Source organism: Protopterus annectens, chromosome 8.part0, assembly GCF_019279795.1.
Source record: "Protopterus annectens isolate FY-2018-M chromosome 8.part0, PAN1.0, whole genome shotgun sequence".
NCBI classification, from domain to species: domain Eukaryota; kingdom Metazoa; phylum Chordata; order Ceratodontiformes; family Protopteridae; genus Protopterus; species Protopterus annectens.
Genome location: NC_056741.1, coordinates 1,848,514,465 through 1,848,527,653, shown reverse-complemented (window position 1 = coordinate 1,848,527,653; position 13,189 = coordinate 1,848,514,465). Strand labels below are relative to the sequence as shown.

The window sequence follows — 13,189 nt, the reverse complement described above, 5'->3', positions numbered from 1 at the left end:
GGCTGACACTGACAAAAAACTGGTGTCATAGCCATGGATTAAAACTATATGCCAAGAAATGTATAATAGTATTCCTTGGGAACTCATTCAACCCTGGTAATTATCATATTGACAACATACCCCTAAAAGCTGACCCAGTAGTCAGGAACTTGGGGATACAAATAGCCAGTAATCTAGCCTTTGATAATCATGTGTCTACAGTAGTGAGGAAATAATTCTATGTTGTATAACTTATAAACAAAGATCTGGCATCTAGGGCCAAGAAAGTCATTGTTCCATTGTATTTGGCATTTATTAGATCTATCATTGACTTCAATGCCCCCTTCAGGATGTACCTAACCAGGCATATCCAGCAATTGGAATGTCCACAGAGGTTCCTCACTAAAAGAATAGAAGGCATAAGTTACATGCCCTGTGTAGACTGAAGGCCCTATCCCTGTATTATGCTAACTACAGGCTGTTGACGGGAGATCTATTCCAGGCACACAAGGCATTGTCAGACCCCACTCTGATGGACCTCCTACATATCCACAAAACAAACATGGCCAGAATTACTTATTCTAAAGACTTGAACTTTACCTGTGATATAAATAGAAAATGCAGTTGAGACAGGTATGTGTCCCACAGACTACCCCTTCTCTGGAACAGGATCCTCATCCATATGAAGCAGAGTTCCTCCCTGACACAATTCAAGTGTAATTTGAACAACTGGATGGAGAACAGCAAATTCATCCCTAGTTTGGCACCTATGTCTCTAAAGGATTATACTCCCATCCTGAGTTGGATTTCTCAAACTGTTCTGAGACACACACATTTATTTGAGCAGTTTGCTCATTTAGAGTGTTGGTAGGTAACCTCCACCCCCGATATCATGTCTTTAGTCTCTTTACATCTGAAGTTTATTGTGGAAATCCTTATGCTCTGCAGGGGTACTATGCACTCCTATATTATATTCAGGACAACTGATTACGTGAGACTTCTTATATTTTCTAAATTCACCCTCACTACTTGAGATTTCTTGCATTTTCCAAAATCACCTTCACTTTTTTCTCTTGCTCTTTCTTTTTTTTTTTTTTTCTTTAAAATTAAAAAGATCTGAAAGGGGCATTGTGTGGTTGGAATATTTTTTTCTACAGTGCTCCACGTGAAGAGAAGTCTAGCTGGTTGACATTGATATTGTTAGAAAGGATTATCTATGATCAGAATTTAAATATATCTGGAGAGTGGCAGTTTTGTTTTTAGGTTGGTTGCAGTAGACAGCTTTGTGTACGGAGGTTAGGATAATAGGAAGGGTTGTCAGATTAGGGAAGATAACTATTAATGTAGACTTGGTGGGAGTGGAAAGAAAGAAAACTTTGCCTAGCTAAGAAGATGGCTACACATTTGTACTTTAAGTCTGATTTATTTGTTTTGTTGAGAGTCATGTAGCACATGAGGATAAAGCCATGAGTTTGCCCCAGACAAACCTCGCTTCATAATGGTAATTTGAGCTAAAGGAGGTGGTAGGGAGATGATAGTGTGCGTGATTATTGCTAGATTACCCATTCTGTGGAGATGGATAGCACCTTAGGTGTTCTATATCTGTTCCAATTAAGCAGGATGCTTGCCAGCATCAGAAAAGCAGCAGAGATAAGAACATGGGCTTGGAACTACTAATCTGCTCTATGGTTGCCTTCACTGATATGTTGTGGCAACATGCCCACATAGGGGGAAGACACTGTACTCTCCTGTAGCAAAATACAATCATTCATATGGGAGGATGGGCGTTAGGCTACAGAAACTCCCTCATTCATATGGGAGGATGGGTGTTGGGCTACAGAAACTCCCTCATTCATATGGGAGGATGGGAATTGGGCTACATAAACTCCCTCATTCATGTGGGAGGGCGGGCATTAGGCTACAGAAACACCCTCATTCATATTGGAGGATGGGCGTTTTGCTACAGAAACTCTCTCATTCATGTGGGAGGATGGGCAATGGGCTACAGAAACTCCCTCATTCATATGGAAGGATGGGTGTCGGGCTACAGAAACTCCCACTTTTATATGGGAGGATGGGTGTTGGGCTACATAAACTCCCTCATTCATGTGGGAGGATGGGGACTGGGCTACAGAAACTCCCTCATTCATATGGAAGGATGGGCGTCAGGCTAAAGAAACTCCCACATTCATTTGGGAGGATGGAAGTTGGGCTACATAAACTCCCTCATTCATGTGGGAGGATGAGCGTTTTGCTACAGAAACTCCCTCATTCATATCAGAGGATGGGTGTTGGGGTACAGAAACTCCCTCATTCATATGGGAGGATGGGTGTTGGGCTACATAAACTCCCTCATTCATGTGGGAGGATGGGTGTTGGGCCACAGAAACTCCCTCATTCATGTGGGAGGATGGGTGTTGGGCTACAGAAACTCCCTCATTCATGTTGGAGGATGGGCGTTGGGCTACAGAAACTCCCTCATTCATATGGGAGGATGGGTGTCGGGCTACAGAAACTCCCACTTTTATATGGGACGATGGACAGTGGGCTACAGAAACTCCCTCATTCATGTGGGAGGATGGGCATTTTGCTATAGAAACTCCCTCATTCATATCAGAGGATGGGCGTTGGGCTACAGAAACTCCCTCATTCATGTTGGAGGATGGGCGTTGGGCTACAGAAACTCCCTCATTCATATGGGAGGATGGGTGTCGGGCTACAGAAACTCCCACTTTTATATGGGAGGATGGGCATTGGGCTACAGAAACTCCCTCATTCATGTGGGAGGATGGGCATTTTGCTATAGAAACTCCCTCATTCATATCAGAGGATGGGCGTTGGGCTACAGAAAGTCACCTTTAAATTAAGACTAATGCAAACATAACAATAGGTACAGCAATAAGCAAGATACTGGTCTGCTTCTACAAAAGCTGGAAGATCTTTATATTCAAAATATATTTTGATGACATTTAGTTTGATCAGTTTAGGGTGTTCTTTTAACATTTTGTTTTTGTTTCATAAACCCATCTATCTTTCTGTGATGAATTATTTCATTCACAGCTGTATTAACAAAATTATTGTTTACAGTTATTGATTATCTTTTTTTATTAGACATTTTAATTATTTATTTGTTATTTTAACTATATATTTATTCAGTGTTATGTTATGTGTTTTCCTCATCTTTAATGATGTTGTTGTGTCTTTCGGCTTTTCCCGGTTAGGGGTCGCCACAGTGGAACTCCATTCCGCTAATGATTGGCAGTAGATTTTTACGTGCTGAGTTGCCAGCCCTGATGCACAACCTTCAGCGAAGGTATGCCCATTCATGCATGTCTCCACAGAAAAGACACTCTAGATGAGAATCAAACAGGACAACGTCTTACTGTGAGGTGACAACACTACCGCAGCACTTTGTTAAAATCCCATACATAAGGTAGAAGTGGATGCTGCAGATTTTGTTGGTTTGGGCTGACATATATGGGCTGGGAGCAATTGCAAATACAGATGGACACCAGATTTTGGATGGAGAAGAATCCAGGTCCACAGGTTGCTTGGATAAGGACATGCACCCCCCAACACACAAGTTAATGGATAGTAGGATGTACAGAGGGGCACAAACTATCTACATGCTTGTCTTAATAATAGCTTCCTTAAATTAGCACTTGCCCACACAGGGGAAGGATCCCCTCCTGGCTACAGAAAGAATGGATGCTAGGCCTTTGTGAAGAAGTGGTGGTGAGCAGGGAGAAAGTAAGTGTGTGTGTGTGTGTGTGTGCGTGTGTGTGTGTGTGTGTGTGTGTGTGTGTGTGTGTGTGTGTGTGTGTGTGTGTGTGTGTGTGTGTGTGTGTATGTGTGTGTGTGTGTAAGGATAGATGGATGGATAGATTAATTTATTTACATATATATAGCCAATTGCTCAGTCCAACTAGATGCTGACTGAGGTTTCTTTTTTGGGGGATAAACTCAACCTCCTATGATCTCAAAACAAAAAATACCAAAAGTAGTGAGGTTCACTAAAGCTATCAAGAAAAAAAAAACAGGAGCTGTAAGTACACGCAGTGGGACAGTTGTAAGTACACTATTAGTGGGACAGCTATATGTACACTGTTATTTGATACTTGTGTCAGTGGGAGAGCTGTAACTACACCGTCAGTGGGACAGCTGTAAGTACACTGTTGGTTGGAAAGCTGCATCAGTACAGTGAAGTAGGAGAGCTGTAAGTGCACTATTGGTGGAAGAGTTGTACATACACTGTTGATTGGATACTTGTGTCAGTGGGAGAGCTGTAAGTGCACCATCAGAGGGATAGCTGTAAGAACACTATTAGTAGGAGACCTATACAAACACTGTTGCTTGGATACTTGTGTCAGTGGGAGAGCTGTAAGTACACTGTCAGTGGGACAGCTGTAAGTACGCTGTTTGTTGGAGAGCTGTGTCAGTACAATGAAGGTGGGAGAGCTGTATGTACACTGTTGATTGGATACTTGTGTCAGTGGGGGAGTTGTAAGTACAATGTTGGTTGGAGATCAGCGTCAGTATAGTGAAGGTAAGAAAGCTGTGAGTACACTTTCAGTGGGACAGTTGTAAGTGCACTATTGGTGGGACATCTGTGAGTACACTGTCAGTGGGGAGTGAAAACACAGTTAACATATCTCACTGATGGTGCCTCCACCATTTACATCCAGGACATGTAACAGGCAAATCTCATCAAACTAACAAAGGTCAAAGATAAGGTACTGATCCACTGCTATTGTTCAGTATAGATTACATAGCATGACCAACTAAGTTAGTTTGCATGTTGGTGAGTGCCTTTAGGGATGTGGGTGCATAGATTATACACACAAACAATGAATGTAAAACAAGAGTGGCCAAAAGCATAGCAGGACAGTAGAAACATTGTGTGTGTGTGTGTGTGTGTGTGTGTGTGTGTGTGTGTGTGTGTGTGTGTGTGTGTGTGTGTGTGTGTGTGTGTGTGTAGCAACTATATACTGTTTGTAGGATTTTAAAACAGTCATTTGTACGTGAACATGGTTTAGTCTGCCATAAAGCCAAGCCCGTGTTCCCCACTGGAATGTTTATACTTGCCTGAAACTGTGCCTTCAAAAATGACCCCCAGTCTCAATGAAAGTAATGTCGAATTGTACTACAGAGAGGTAGCTGTAATATAATGTTCTACTGCATTTCCTTAAATCCTTCCTGTGCTACTCCGACTTCCCTCACAGTAAGGACATGTATGTCTGCATGGATTTTAATATCAAGCTCTTTAATCTATGCAGCCGTTTCAGTGTTTCTGACATGCCATCAAGCAGGTATCTTAGCTCTTTATTGTCTTTCGCCATAGTCCTACTCTCCAAGTAAGTGAATTCCCCAATAGAAGATGCTTCCTTCTATATGGGAGACCTGCTACCACATTTTCCTGGCTTTCCTGTGAGAAATTTTTCCATAGCTTTGTTATTGTCCACATTCTGATATGCCCTTAGAAGCCACTAATGCCAGGACTGCATAACAGTGGAAAGGATCTTTTAGAGGAGCATTTCACTATGCTGCCAGTTTCACCATCCTAGAGCCCACTGTGGTCCAACTGTCCAGCATTCTAGCATCATTAGAAATAGTGATGATAACCAGGTTTATCCTTGAGTGACAGGAGTGTTTCCTTGAAGCCTGGCGAATGCTGCCCTAAGATGCACTTCCTCCTTTGTTGGTCCCAAGAGATGACTGAAGTTACAACAGCACCAAATCCTATAAAAGGTCTTTAGGTTTGCTGTTGCTCACTTGGCACTACATCTGCTGTCTTAAATAAGCTGCCTTCAGGCTGCTTTTTACCACAGTTTTACTAGTTTGGTGATCTCAAAAAAACAAAACAAATACCTGTTCTATTTAACTAGTTGGTTATCTGAAATATGAAATCCTTTTACAAGTGTTTGAGATATTTTTACAAGTAATGTAATTTGTTAAATTCTAGTTTAAACTAGTTTCAGCAATGTAATTTAATGAAAATGCATGAAAGCTTGGAGCTTCTCTGAGTGCTTTTTGAACATGCAGATTGGGAGGGTGGAATGACAGTTTTCACCTGAACATCTCCATAAATAATTCAGATGCACTTTTTCAAAGCTTTCCACAATGCATTTTATCAGTTCAGATATTTGATATGTATACTAAATTTGTATGTATTATCTTTGGTAGGAATATTTGTATCAGTGACTTAGCTGCTTATTCATTTACACTTTTCTCCTTTTCTATACTCACATGAAATGTTATTTATATAACAAAAGGCTTTTATCGTTTTAGAACTTATCACACAGTCTAGTTAAATGTTCTCTATATTATTAGAACACAACATTTCTGATGTAAGCTCTGCATTTTAAAATTTTGATGGTATGATGTTATGTACCCTGTTCCCCAATCGGATTTAATAACTTTTACAAGTATTATAATGTTCTGTACTAAATTAATGCACAGTTTGAACTGGCTTATTTTATTTTATTTTATTGTTACAGAAAAGAAAAAAAAAGTCACTGTACGCAAATAATAAAGCACTAGATTTTTTTCTGGATTTTTTTCTTACTGTGAAATACAAAAGTCCAAAAATTCTACTGCCGGATGATTGTTGTCCTAAGATGCTGAGCATACACAAGAAAGGTGATCATCTCAACCTCTCATTTGACCTCTAGTTGAAGGGATGTACCGGCTTAAATAATAAACAGAAGGGTGAGATGTATTCTCTGCCAACAGTAAAACTAGTTGGAAAAAAAGTGACAGCTAGCATTATATTTTTTTCATTTGTATTTTTTATGTTAAACTATGTGAGATAATATGATGCCACTTAAAATAATTTTAATCCATTAATTTTATTATGTAAGCAGTATAGGTTTTAAGAAAAAGTAAACAATTTTTATTTTGTCACAGTAGCAGATATCTCTGAATGACCAAGTCTGGATTCAGGGAAAATATTCCTGTTAAAATGAAGACAAACTTTTTTATTGTGCAATATGATTTAAGAGCAGGGTCTTGTAACAACTTTCTTATTGTGCATTGTGATTTAGGAGCGGGGTCTTGTAACAAACAGGCACACATTTGTCTTTAATGTTAGTTTGCGTCCCATTTTACCACTTATAATTATTTACTCAAAAGTAAGGTTAAAAAATATAGGATTAGATTTAAAATACTGACAAAACTCTAATGTATTGGGGCTTTTTGATATAGAAGGTAGCCACTGTTTAAAGATTTTTTTTTGCATAAAATATGACCATTCCACTTGTGTCTCATTGGAATAGTAGTGTATTCAATTGCACATAAAAAGACTAGTGCTGGAAGCTTGGATACTGCCCCTAGCTGTAAATATGCTCTGTGGCATAATTTTTTCTTCAGCTCTGCGTGCATGATCTGCCGAAAGACAGCCTGAGGGCACTAACACCTCCTTGGCAAATGCACAAGGCAAGGGTCTGTGTATTTATCTTTAGTTTACACTCTCACATGTGTCTCTGTGATGAGAATGGCAGCTCACCTAGAAATTTAAATCTTTTTGACTATGTACCACACCTCAGGAGAAAATACAATATGATCTTATCAAGTGACCATTTCTCATAGTGTTATTAATGTCAAGTGTTTTGAAGCCCCCCCCCTCAAGCTACACAGTTAAAAATTAATGCTACAAATATATATATATATATATATATATATATATATATATATATATATATATCTGTTTGTATGGGTCCTCTTCACATGGTAAACATTACAGCATGTCGAAGACCATATGGCTGAGATCATATGATCGACAGTACGAAATGAAAAGATTACCATCTTCTCCACTGTAGTGTGATCTCGGAGGTGGTATATTTCAGTTCCGAGGGGTGTGGGGGGCATAGCCCCCCCTGCTAGCAGCATGAAGGTAAGTTTTTGTTGAGCTTTTTTTTTTATTCAATGGTCGGCATTTTGAATGTCGATCATATGGTCTCTGCCATATGGTCTTCGACATTCTGAAATGTCGACCATATGAAGTAGATCCATTTGTATATATACGTATATATATATATATATATATATATATATATATATATATATGTATATATCTATATGTATGGGTCTCGGAGGTTTGCTCGAATGAGCAAATGTCCAAAACCCAAACAGCCGGGCATACTTACGCGAAAGTGTTTTTTACCAAAGAAGCACTTTCGCATAAGTATGTCTGTTGCTAAGGCCGTACTACAGTGCAGGTAAGGGAAAATATCCTTTTCCCCACTGTAGTGCGGTCTCAGAGGGAGAATATTAAAGTAGGGGGGTATGGGGGGCATAGCCCCCCACATGTGGGGTGCAGAGGGGCGAAGCCCCCCTGCTAAAATGTAAATGCAGTGTTTTTTTTTTAACACGCTTTAACGAAAGCGCTTTTTCAATAAAAGCGCTTTCATTAAAGTGTGCTTGTTTGTTATGGATACGGACGTTTGCTCATTCGAGCAAACGTCCTAGATCCATATATATATATATATATATATATATATATATATATATATATATATATATATATATATATATATATATATATATAAATGTATGTATATAAAGCACAGTGTGTGAACAAAGGAACAAATAATTAACATTGCATTATAGCACATATGCTGAGTGGTAAAGTATACAGGTTAGATTTTATTTGTATGTTTATTCCTATGCAATGTCCTAGCTCTTTCTCTCCTTAATTTATCGTAGCAGGTTATTAAACAAATAACAAATTCAGCCCTTGATTATGTACAAACTTCTACTTACAGCACTGTAAGTTTTTTTTTTTTTTGGCTTACCTTGAAGAAAATGCCCAGAAGCAGCCAACCATTCGTCATTTAATTTCCATTCTTTGGAAACAGGGATATAGTGTTGTCACTGTAGAAAGAAACAGACGTAAAATATAATAGTAATAATAACTTATTTATTTTTAAATGGATTTTTTTCAGATATTACAGTTTAAAATAAAGGCATTTATATACGTGCAAAGTTGAGATCTCTACCCTTGGTAGTCATGGTTTATATTTTATACTTTTACTTAGCTGATCTGTATTCATGAGCTTGTGACACAAACATTCTCCTTGGTTTATCTTTTATGCAAAGCAACTTTATTTGTGTTTAATCTGTATTTAGCATGTGAATGTTTCTGCACAGCATAAATTGTAGCAGAGTTCCCTATCCTGCCATCCTGTTTCCTACCCTTCTGACATTCAAAAGTTGATCTGAAGGTGGATTTTACAAATGGAGAGCACATGTACATAGATGCCTTGTTTAACAGTGAATGCCCAGCACAGATGGTAGGGGCCTGCTGCTTCCCAGTAATGTACAGGGAAGGGCTTATTGTAGTGCCATATGGCACATGAAAAATTCACCTACAAGTTTGCTGTGTGGCAGCAGTTAGCCACATTTCCGTTCTGGGCTAAAAAAGCTAAATGTCTTCAGTTATGTTAGAAAACTCAGTTCAACCTGCCTGTTTTGTTTCATTTTTTATTACTGGCTCATTGCCAGTGTACCTGCTAGCCTATGAGAGTTTGGCTCCAGCAACATTAGTTAGATGTACTCTGCTTGGAAGAGGCTATATGCTCAAGTACTCAGACTGCCTTGGACAGATGTACTAGGAGGCTGATCCTGTTAGAAGACACTGAGCAGCTACATCACTGATGTAAATGTATGGGGAAAATCAGTGACTCTTCAGTAGCTGCTGGCTGGTGACAAAATGTCTACTTACCCTCCTGCAAGAATTAGGATGTGTAATCTCTTAGCTTGGGTGGCCGCAGTGGTGCAGTGGTTAGCGCTGTCACCTCACAACAAGAGGCTTTCTGGTTTGATTCTTGACTGGGGTGCCTTTTGTGTGGAGTCTGTATGTCCTCCCTACAATCATGTGAACGAGGGTAAGGCAGTCCACACAGCCTATCTGGACCTCGCCAAGGCCTTCAACACCATCCCCCACTCTGGAATCATAGATAAACTTACTAAGCTGGGCATAAATCCCTATGTCACTCGATGGGTTGCCAACTGGCTTACTGACAGAACCCAAACTGTAAAAGTAGCCATCTCCAAATGCAGCTCCAGACAAGTGACACGTGGAGTACCTCAGGGTTCAGTCCTGGGACCACTTTTGCTTGGCATCTAATTCTCTGAAGTACAGGCCAACACTAAGGGACTCTGGCTAACAAGGTTCGCAGATGACTGCAAACTGAGAGCCATTATTGACTCCCCAAATGATGTAGATATTCTACAAAAGGGCCTTACAGAAACAGATGCTTGGTGCCAGAGCCATGGGCTCAAACTTAATGCCAAGAAATGTATAGTTATCCCCTTTGGGAAAAAAACATGTACCCATGAATTACCACATAGGTGGCAGTACACTAAACACTGAAAGTGTGATGAGAGACTTAGGGACACAGGTGGACAGTGGTCTCACCATCGATAACCACATCACCACAACAGTCAGGAAATCCTTCTATGTGGCAGACCTCATCACTAAGGGCTTTTCATTCAGAAAAAAGGAGGTCATTGTCCCACTGTACTCATCCCTCATTAGACCCATTATAGAGTACAATGCGCCATTTGGTATGTACCTCACAAGACATCTGCAACAGCTGGAAAGGCCGCAGAAATACCTCACTAAAAGAATCACAGGCCTAAAGCAGATGCCCTATGCTGACTGTCTAAAAAATCTCCAGCTATATTCTGTGGCATATCGTCTACTCAGAGGCGATCTCTGCTTAACATACAAGGCCATGTCAAACACTGAGCTGTTGGACATGCTCCAGTTAAAGAAATCCCAATCCCTCAGAGCCACACGCTCCAGGGATCTAAACCTTGCCATCACAATGAACAAAACATACTGGAGGGATAGGTTCCTAACCCAGAGACTCCCCAAACTCTGGATAGACTGCATATACATGTCAAGCAGAGCACCTCCTTGGCCCTCTTCAAAAGGAACCTTGACAATTGGATGAGAGATAGGAAATTCACCCCGGGGATCATGTCAGTCACCCTGCTAGACAGGGGTCCAGGGAAGTAAATATTGTGGGAATAAATATCCAGGGAATTGTTATGGCTAGGCTTGTATAGGCCCTAGGGCCAATAGCCTAGTACCAACCTATGAATCTATGAACCTATGAACCTATGTGGGTTTCCTCAGGGTGCTCTGGTTTCCTCCCACACTCCAAAGACATGCTGTAGGTGGATTGGACTTCTCAAATTGGCCCTAGGTGTGAGTGTGTGCATGTGTGTGCCTTCTTTGAAGGTTGGGTGCTGGGCTGGCAACATGACACCATAAAACATCCACTGCCAATTGTTCTGCAGACCATTGTTCCACTGTGGTAACCCCTAACAGGAAAAGCTGAAAGGAAAAGAAGAATCTCTTAGCTTGGTTGTTTGAAAATGATCTTTATTCCTTAGGCATGAGTTCAGAAATTAAAGTTTAGTGGGGCCTTCTATGTAAGAATAATTAGCATAACACATGCCTATTGACTAACTTCTTCTAGCCACCACTTTTAAAAATGTTATTAGCTTAAGAACAGAATCTAAAGCAGTGTTACCCACTCTGAATACCTCACCACACATTGCAACAAATGACTTAATAACAATAACCCTATTTATTAAACAATTAGGCCCACTGGACACATAGTCCTTTCTCAGGAGTGACCACTGAGCACTGTCTGGTTAAGTGACTTGCTCAAGGTTACACAGTAGGCAAATGAGTGCTGTATTATCTGGAATTTTGTAAATAATTATATGTCATTTGTAAACTATCAACATTATTTATACAAGATGCTTGTGTACAACTGTATTAGAACTGTATGTTATGTGTATATCAAACTTGTTTGTACAGACGTTTGTTGAAAAAAGTTTTTGCAAAATGTTTGAAATGTATCCACAGTGTGCCCTACTGGAATAGAACAGAAATGTACATGCACTTTCGTAACTTTTTAAATGTGCATATTTTAACAGTGGAAACTGGAACACAGGAGGTTAACTTCAGTCAAGCAAAACCTAAGAAAAATAGGCAAAATTAAATCACTTTATGGCAAGAGCCAGGACGTTTATACTAGGGAGTTCTCTGTGTTGTCTTTAAGTAGAAATAATTACTAGGCTTAAAATGTGGAGGGATATAATTGTTTTATGACTTCTAGTATTTGCCAAAGATCTGAGGTCTATTTATTTTCACAGGTAGATGCTAAATACTGCCAGATTTCAGCAGTGGGGGTTTCATCTGGGATAGAGTCAGATGACAAGAAATGATGTTATTCTGCACGCTATCACAGCACTGATATTTGAGATATTAATTTAAAACATCTCTGAGAGAGACACAGCATTCTGTATTCTATCTTGGACCTGACAACAACTAGAAGCTCCATTCACCACATCTGCCTTGCTCTTAAGTAAGTTAACTAGAGTATAGTAATGCTCTTAGATTCAGTCAGGAATATAGTGAAGCATAGTTTAGATGTTTTTCTTTATTTATTTGAGACTGTCTTGCAATGTTTTTTAAAATATTTCCTGTGGTTTGAACTTTTGATTTCACTGTGAATATATACTGTGTATTTTCATGTTCTTTTATCATTTATTATTATATATATTTAAACCTTTCATTGTGGGTGATCTGTATAGAGATATTTAAGTTTTGGGAGTACTCACATATTTATCTGGTGACACTGTGGGACACTCCTAATAGCCTTTCTCTTGATCAAACTACCATTAGTATTAATAATAACATTACACAGCGAGATTGGATACTCTTTATTAAGGGTCTTAAAGTAGCTGAAAAGGAGTTGTCTGGTGGCAGTGATAACTACACTATAGACCGGGAAAAGGGGGGAATAGCTAGTCAACCTGTGCCAGCATTTCCCAGGTGTGTGTGTGTGTGTGTGTGTGTGTGTGTGTGTGTGTGTGTGTGTGTTTATAAATCAATCCTCCAAGAGTGTGTGTGTCAACTACTTGGGCAGGGATACGAAGCACTGGTTGGGCAGAGAGAGTGCTGGAGGTCTTGGCTTGGCCACTCAGCTGAGATCTCAACTCTATAGCTGCATCTGTTGGGAGTCTTACTGGGGATCTGGAGAAAGAGGGAGAAACCAGCCCCCAACTTATTGTGCTCTCTGTGTGCTCTTAAGTGGAATTGCACTTGATGCAGAGAGCTGTATCTGGAAATACTGCATGTGTACCTGTCATCCTCTCAGTGTACATCTCCCACTATTGCCAGTGGTGA

The 13,189-nt window shown here is 39.8% G+C and overlaps 1 protein-coding gene across 2 annotated transcripts in view; it reads right to left on the bottom strand.

Annotated features, from left to right (window-relative positions):
• SMPD3 (sphingomyelin phosphodiesterase 3) overlaps positions 1-13,189 on the bottom strand; it is a 1,377,949-nt gene that overhangs the window by 820,967 nt on the left and 543,793 nt on the right. For both annotated transcript variants that reach the window (XM_044081341.1, XM_044081340.1), the window contains one exon: positions 8,772-8,850. The gene's annotated coding sequence lies outside the window, so the exon portion shown is untranslated. The remainder of the gene's footprint in view (positions 1-8,771; positions 8,851-13,189) is intronic.